Source organism: Triplophysa rosa, linkage group LG3 (genome assembly GCF_024868665.1).
Source record: "Triplophysa rosa linkage group LG3, Trosa_1v2, whole genome shotgun sequence".
NCBI classification, from domain to species: Eukaryota; Metazoa; Chordata; class Actinopteri; order Cypriniformes; family Nemacheilidae; genus Triplophysa; species Triplophysa rosa.
The window spans coordinates 11,921,263-11,930,487 of NC_079892.1; positions in this window are offsets into that span (position 1 = coordinate 11,921,263).

Sequence of the window (9,225 nt, forward strand, 5' to 3'; positions counted from 1 at the left end):
CTGCAGGGGCCCCCTGTCAGGGGTCGTGCAGGGCGCAGCGCGCGGACAGTATCCCATTCTCGAGATACAATGTGCCATTTGGAGACGCGCGCGAGTGGTGGGAATGGTGTTGGTAGCTTGGGCTACGTGCGCTATTTAATTTAATGTGCTGTAACTGTTTTTGCGAAATAAATGTTTGCCATTAAAAAAATCGACGTATGATGAAGAAGCAGGAAAGAGTTTAGAAAAAAGTTTTCTATGTAAATGTACTTAATTGGACATATTTATGTGCAATAGAAATGTCCACCATATGTCTGCAACATATTCAGGTCATAATACAATTTTAACAGTGTGCAACATCAAAATGCATAATATTGCACTAATAGGCCTGTGCTAAAAATAGCACTAATTTTGAAACGCGCAATGCAACCATATCTTAGTCAACATTAACCATTAGTCATACTAATGCCCGGTTTCACAGACAAGGCTTAAGGCTAATCCCAGACTAAAATGAATGCTTGAGCAGTTTTAACTGAAAATAACTCACCTTAAAACATCTTTTCAGTGCCATTGTTTTGTATCAAGACACACACCAGTAATGTTTTTTCTAGGGCATTTTTATAAAAAATATCTTAAATATCCTAATTTAACCAAGGGTTAGTCCGGGCTTAAGTTAAACCCTGTCTGTGAAACCGGGCCTAAATGTTTTATTGTAAATCTAAAAACAGTAAAGATGTTTTTGTGCACCATGCAGGCAAAAGAAAACACTATCCTATTTGTTTCATATTTTAGTATCAGTAATAGTCATTAAATGTATATATATTAGATAGTTAAATAAAAAAAGTTTTACATTTGAGCAAATTCTTCCAAATAACAATATTACATTTCTCTGCACTTTGAGCATTCTCTCAACCAACTTCAGACACGGTTTCTGGAGTTCCCATGGTATGAGCATTTGTTGGTGCAAATCGTCACTGTTCTTCAGAAACCTCAGATGTCCAAATTCGCTGTTTTACAGGAATTGACGAAAAACACTGTACTTTTTACATGATTAATTATTGTGTTGTAGACAAGTACTTTATACATTTGATTAGATATTTGAAAAACCCAGTTAGAAACATAAAGGGTAACTAATAGCAATGATTTATGGCAACAACAAAAAAAATCACAAAATATGGAGATACAAGGTTTCAGAAGGACATCAGCGAAATTAAAAGTGTGGTTCTTTAAAGAAATGAAGCACAATTCAATTATTCACAATTCTTATTCTCAAAATGAACTTTCACTGAAGGATTCTGATTATGAGAAACAAAATGTCAATGTGTGTTGAAACATTTGATTGGTTGTGCACTGGCTGTGCAATTTAAGAATGTGTCAAGGCAGATGCATGAAGCAGACGTTATTATGAAGAGCAGGGGGATATGAAGCACAAGCAGTGGGAACCCCCCCATGAATCCGAAGATTAATGGCATGAGAACGTGGATGACTGGAGATGGCACCTATGGAATTTTGTATGTCAACAGCCATTGTGTTTGGTCGTATTGTGCACTCCTTTCCAGCTTTGAACAGAAGATCTCTCATAAGGAATGAAGTCTGACCACAGAAGTCTGTTATTGTAGCCACATAAAATAAAGATCCGTTAAATGAAGCAATGAGAAAAATGCACTGTAAAAATATTTTTGAAAACGTTTAAACAGTAATAGGTAATTTTTTATGCTTTCTGAATGTTGAACAAATGTGGCGTGATTTACTGTGTTTTTAATCATTGCATGTAATCAAGGCATTTTTGTTTGTTTCATAAGAATTAAACACAATGCTCTACCAAATGAGACAGAGGAACAAAATGTTATGTTTCTCAAATATAAGATACTGTGATTGATCCTCATACATAAATTAATCCCCCAAAATATATTATCACACTTGTCATATACTTATGTATGCATTTTCATTGCACTAGATTAAATAACCAAATGGCAAATGCTACACATGCCAGAGCTTTTCTGAGAACTAACCGTTCTGTGCCATATTTTGAAACACTTTTAACCTGGTCACAAGGTCATTGGATGTACAGAGTTCACACATCAGAATAACCACAGATATACGTTTTCATAATACATTGAAGACACGCATGTTACAGAATGTTCGACAATCATAAAATCTCAGCCTAAATGATTCGCTTAAAGACATTGTTTTTTTTTGTTTCGATATTTTGTTTGTTGCATGCAAAAATGTCAGCATATTGTTATACCATGTCTTGTAACTTCTGGTTAAATGCGACCTGTATTTCATTGGCTCTGCAGAATTATTATACACAATGATGATAAACTTGAACAGAATCTAATCTAAAGGGATAACCAGCTTTCCCAGAAAAGTCACAACGAAAGCCCCTCAGAGAGTGAAGCGCTGATGTGTCGGAGCGGCCGGTCGCCTGAATGCCTTGAAGATTAGTTGCAACTGGCTCAGATTTTGTAAGTCAGCCCTTTTGCGTCTCAGGATTCTGTTGGCAGGGCTGTGGTCATTGGATAAGGCTGTGGGAACCTCACCTTGGCCACTCGCTCTGCATCCAGTAATCACATAACCGCTGGTCAACTGCAGCTTATCAGCTGACTAAACAAAGTTTTTCTTTTGCTTATTTTATCTGATTTGGGTGCAGATTTTTGGTCTGGGTTGGTGGCTTGGGGTATGTGCATGTGGGAATGCCAAATGTTTTAAATCTCACCAAAGTAAAACATGTTGAAAACCAAGGATATAAGTAAGGTAAGGTTATTTAATAACTTATGAGAGGTCCAGGCTATATCTTTAATGGTCCATCCGTGTGTGTGTGTTCTACATATGTGACCAAGTCAAGTTCAACTTTACAGTGGCTTTGGCACAGGGTCAGAGTTGAGCATGCTTTGGGGCCATGTCCAGAGTAAGAGTTTCAATTTACACATCAACTACACGACTCCATAGAGAAGTGCTATAAATAACAGTTTGACTGATTGGAGGCTGGCTCTGCTTTCCATAGGCTGTGCGCATGGAACGTGAAACAAACAAATGCGAATCAGCTTCTATAGTCAGTCATTTGGCTAATGACATGGGCTGTATGCATAAATAAGTCAAATCTATTCATTTGAATTTTGTAAAGCAAAACATACTGTACATATAATGTACCATACCTGTATATTAAGCGAAATACAAATATACTGGCATATAAATTTGGATGCAATTTTTAGCAGATGCTTTTATCCAAAATAACATTTAAGATATGCATTTTTATTTTTTTTGGAAATTGAACCCATGACCTTGTTGGTGCAATAGGCCTATAGTGGAGGTATAGAAAAGCTGACAGCAACAGAAAATGCCTCTGGTTTGCACTGTTTTTACATTACAATATATATATATATATATATAAATAATATATATTATATCAGCATAAAATATGATTGAAAAGGTGAAAATGACATTTCTGAGATAGACTTTTTTATTGTATTGTATTGTAATGACTAATTGTATTTAGCGCTCAGGTTGGCATGAACTCCACAAGTTTATGAAAAACTTTATGAACGGTGTTATCCAGCATGATTAAAAAAGTTTCCAAACAGCATAAGAAAAGCTGACCACAATGTGACCACAATCTGAAAATCTGTCACAAATTACCTTATTTCATTTCTGACCTAGAAATAGCACAGAATTGTGAATATTACTTTCTTAAAATCATAGATTTTAACTTAACGTATCTAAAACAAACCGCAGTCACAAAGACGATTTTAAAGAGGATAAAAGAGGATGCAGCATTAATAAATAAGAAATTAGAGCACCAAAGTCATTGAAATGAATTAAATGCAATCTCCTCTGTTCTCATGGTCCAAATCTTGTGGAATGTTTGGGACCACCGTGATTTTTACGGTTGCAGATCTTTTTCATGTATATTCACGTAACACAATATCCCAGTCGATGCAATAACGGAAAATATGACTGGCGCTGCGCTCCCTTAAGGAAATATAAAATGCTGTTTGACAAAAGTTATAAAAACCTGCCGAGTTTTACAAGCAAAAGTACTCACTTTAAGCGAAAAGACTTTTCCCTTCCTGTCTGGATCTTCAATTTACAGTTTCACTTTCCTCTTGGATATTTAATATAACTCTAACTGGGAAAGTTTCCATAGCTTTTCCCGCGGCTGCATTTCTGGCGTCTTGGCCATGGCTGAACCCAATCTTTTATGTCTTTATATTTTTGGTGTTTATTTTTCTGGTTCACATTTCTGCCTTGATAAACAAAGTAATTACATTTCCGTACTCGTCGTTATCTTGCTGACCATTTTTCCAGTGCAGACATTAAGAAATTGTCAAGATTTGTCAAATCGAGGTCTGATTCAGAATTTGTTGGTTTCAGTGATGCTGCAATGAAAAATGTTAGACTGTAAAACATTTAACATTAAATGAATAGTTTGCCTTCAAAATGAAAATTCGGTCGTCATTTACTCAACCTGTTGTCATTTTAAACCTGCTTGATTTTCTTTCTTATGCAAAACACTAAGAAAATATTTTGAAAATGTTGGGAACAGAAAACCGTTGGTCCCCATTGACTTCTATTGAATGGATACAAAAACAATGCAAGTCAATAGGGACCAACGGTTTTCTTTTACCTACATCTTTTGTGTTCTAAAATGAATGATGAAAATAATTTATAAGGAATGTAAATATGCTAACACTGTTTCTACAACGGATGTGACAGGCTCGACGGGGTTTGTCGCGTCGCATCCAGTGTGGACAAAATTTAAAATTATAATGGGTTCTGATGCGTTTCTAATGTGTTTTGTCGTTTCGCGTCAAGCCGGTGTAGATAAGGTGTTAAAGATCTTTAGTACACAACATCATTGAGCTCAGTTAGTTGTTACAGTATAAGCACTGTGGCATCTTAATCTTGTAGTAAAATGATACTTGAATGAATAAAGCTAATTAAGACTTTGTTTGTTTCACATTTTGCCCCACTGCACAACAGGCATCAGATCTGGTCACAAACAAACTGCAGGATCTATAAATGGCAGCATTGGAAAACAGTGTGTGAACAGACCTTTGCATGAAGGTTGAGAGGGGTCGAGTTGCATGAGAGCGTCTCCTCTAACCCATCCGAGCCCACCCTTTGCTAAACATTGGCACCTTAACAAGAAGCTCTCTCCCTGTGATTCCATTACAGCCTGTGCCAACCGCCCAGCACAGAGATCAGCCTTCTTTACAAGCTCACTGCAGGTAATAATTATATTACAACAATGCAAATTGTATTTACTTTAAACATTGATTTTTTTCCTTTTCTTTTAAATGGTAGTAAGGTACAGTAGAGTATTTAGTCACACCTGTAGCAACAGAAATGAAAACAAAAACAAATATAACCAAATCATTATGTTCAGGTGAGATAGTGGAGATATGACGGAAATTTCATTTTGAATGTTACAGGTCGGGTTGAAAACAATCCGGTTATGAAAACAATGAAGACTTTGTGTGCCTTTCAGAAGGCAAGTATGCAGATCAAATCACAGCTTTCTAAGTGTCTCTACTGTGGGAAAGGTTTCCCTCTTCTGCTGGGACACGTCTTTATATCACAAGCTCTCAATGCAAGAGCTCATTGTAATGTGCAGTAACATCTTGGAAAATACAGTTGCCATGCCTTCGGGCAAAGTTAGTATACTGTATTACAAGCCTCTAAAACCAGAGATTTTAAACAATATTTTATGATACTGCAAATATTTCATTTATTTTCATTGTACTTCCCGTACTTCACTTTGAGAAACTCATTATCTTTGAGCCAAAATCATAATCTTTACGAAAAATTAAGAACAAGTCTCACTTAAGTTTAATAATTAAGGTATAGGAAGAGTTTTCATTATTAAAAGACCTCAAGTAAGATATATGAGACAGTGTTGTTAATACTATGCTGAACCAAGTCATAATTACTGTACCAAAAAGCTTTTACTATAACACACTAGACCACTAAAAAATCTAATCTTGTTAAAAATCTAATTTTTAAAGGATTTTAGTGGCATCTAGTGGTGAGGTTGCAAATTGCAACCAACGGCTCACTCCACACCTCCCTTTCGAAACAATACGTTGGCTCTCAAAGGACAAAGATGTTGCGTTTTTCGGTTCTTTGCCGAAGATTACGAAACATGTTCCGTAGCGCAGTTTGTCAGTTTAAGGGTCTGATCAGACAGAACACGTCTTTTGCTGTGAGACGCGCCTCTTTTGAATTGTTTTCAGTTGGCAGGGAGCGTTTTGTGCGCTGCTTATGCGCGCCGGGCGCCTCGCGTTTCTGCCACCTGCAGCGCCTCGCGTTTTAAATTGGCCAATTAGGCGGAGCGCTCTGAGCTCCCGAAGTTGAAAAAAACTCAACTCTGAGCAGAAAAGCGCTTCACGTCATGTGTGCTTTTTTCCATTGTCCAATCGAATGAGTGGAGAGGCGGGCCTTCCGATACGGTGACTGAACTTTACAGTTGATTGAAACGTCCGGAGACTGCAATGATGAAGGAGAAACTTGTGCTGGCTGACACTGGTTAACCGAGAAAGGTCCGAGCAAATGCCCTCTGCTTGTACCTTTTTAAAGTTTCTGATAATTAGACAGTTAACAGGAACTAGAGCGCTCGCGCTATAATCCTTGACTGACAGGACAGCTGTTTTGATGGTTACCTAGCAACATAAAAAAAATCAAACTCACGCAAAGTATTTAGAACTTTTAACTCCCACCTCTGTCCGCCTCCTCTACCTACCTCCTCGTTGACAGCTGACGATTTTGCAGACTCTTTCACACAGAAACCTCATCGATTAGCAGCCAGCTCCCTGATCCTGTACACACACCTACCGCATCCAGTCCTCTCCTCACATCTTTTACTACCCTCCTGAGCGAAACTGATGTGGCTAAACTTCTCTCCAGTCACCCCACCACCTGCCCCCTTGACCCTATCCCCTCCCATCTTCTATACAGCCCATATCCACCACTCTCTTACCATCACTTACACACACCATTAACTTGTCATTAACTGTTTCCTCTCTTCTTGTAAGTTGCTTTGTATAAAAGCGTCTGCTAAATTCTTAAATGTAAATGTAACTTGTTTTTGCATTTTTATAGTCAGAATGAATTTCTTAGTATTGTTGCCCATGTTGCGTCGATGATGACACTATGGGGAAAGCCTCTGATTACGTGATTATGTCTGAAGATCTTAAACAATGTCTGCCGAGGCAGCGTGTCGTCTTCAATTATGGGGTTTGCAAATGGATGTAGCTGAGGAGCTCAAGGCTTCAGACCTTTTCTCAGCCCTCAGTGTCTGGGTCCCATGCATGTTTCCATGAGTGTGGAATCAAAGGATTTAAAGGGGTCATATGGCGTAAGTACGTGTTTTTCTGTGTTTTTGGTGTGTTATAAGTTGCCCATGCATGTATTAGACACGTAAAATTGCACAAAGGAAAGTGTGGGAACAAAAGATGCATTCTATCTAAAAGGGAATGCTCACCCAGACTTGCCTGAAACGCCTCGTGTAACCACACCCCGTCGAATCTACGTAACTTTGTAACATGATTTGACTAAGACCGCCCAAATCTACACGTAGTTAAGGTGGGCGTAATTGTAAATCTCATTGTATCGTCTGTCAGTGCAACTGCTTTGGAACCTGGTGTTCCGACTTCCGAATATGGTAAGAGGCGTTACATTTCCGTGAAATGCTTGCAGTATTTGACCAATCACTACGCACTGGTGAACTGGCCAATCATAGCACACCTCGCTTTTCAGAGCCATGAGCTTTGTAAAAAATCAGTGCGTTTCAGAGAGGCTGGGCAAAGAGGAGATACAAACATGCACGGTATGTGGAAAATACAACGTTTTTTAAACTTTAAATGGTGTATACACATTGCGTTACATCTAAAACAAACAATAATATTCGTTTTAGCCGTGCAATATGACTCCTTTAAAGGACTCTCTATCTTTCGTCTGGTTATGAGCTGCTCAAGGTTGTCATCTATGGTGGCCAAAACTTAACAAACCTCCTCTTTTAATAGGAAATAAGTCAGAACAGAAAAAAAAACACTTCATCGGGTATTCAAAATACTCGGTTGTTTAGTCTGACGTCACGCACCACCATATATGGAAAGTTACATACTGTTTCTGGGTCCAAACGCTCAATAAGATGCTATAGGCAAACAACAAAATATGCTAATACACGCTCATGGCGAGCTGTAAAACTATCGGAAAACCACGATCCTAACCTTTATTCATAACGAGATCCCAGAAGGCTAGTCAGTGATTCATTTTCCATCATTTCTTCAAGTATTGATGTCGGAGATTCCGTAAACCTGGAGACGGTAGTGTATACTGTGAGTTAATAAATGTTCCGCTTAATATGCGATGCGAGTAAACAGTGCTCATAAACAGCTGTTTAAGCTGTAGCCCCGCTTGAAATGAATAGATGCTTGGACCCGGAAACGGTATTCCTTACGTCACCACATAACAACCGAATACTGAAACATGTTTGCATACCCAAAAGCATGCTTATTTCTAAATAAAACAATTCTTGTTGTCTTGTAGCTTGTTATATTTGTACTGATTGTACTGATACCGTGTAAAAAACACATGACAAAAATATGAGTTATGAAAACTTTCTCACCTGGCTAGTGCGTTGTAGAGAAATTTAAATGAATTTGGCTTAAAGGAATTATCTCTTCTACAACTTCTACCGTAGGGGAAATCTGTTTGGGGACGCTATTTGAAGAGATTATCAACTGTGGTGCTCCTAATTGAAAGTCACGCTGTAACTCTTGACCAATATACTTCAACGTGTGATATATTCTTTGTTTCTCTTTAATACATATCACCACACATATAGCGCCATCTAGGGGATTCGCGTGAATAACAGGTACAATTAATGGAAATGGGTATTTATTAAAATCTTACATTAGGGAATGTATTATATGATGCGTTCCAGACGTTTGGATTTAGGACATTTTACACCTCAACCCGGAACTCCTTATTCCGAGGTGTGTTTTTTTATTAATAGTACCAGCAATTGGACAAAATGTTATTTGCCAGGGCTAAGAAAGAGATTGTATCTGCTGAAAAGATTAATGGGCCTCAGACCTTGTCTAGTAGAAGAGGAGGAGGATCATTTTTTAAATGTATCGATTTAACATTTCATATTTAAAATTAAATCATTGAAACATGGCTTGTGTAAATTAGATTTACACTTATGAGTATAATAATCAGCCAGTAGCAAAAAAGGTTCTT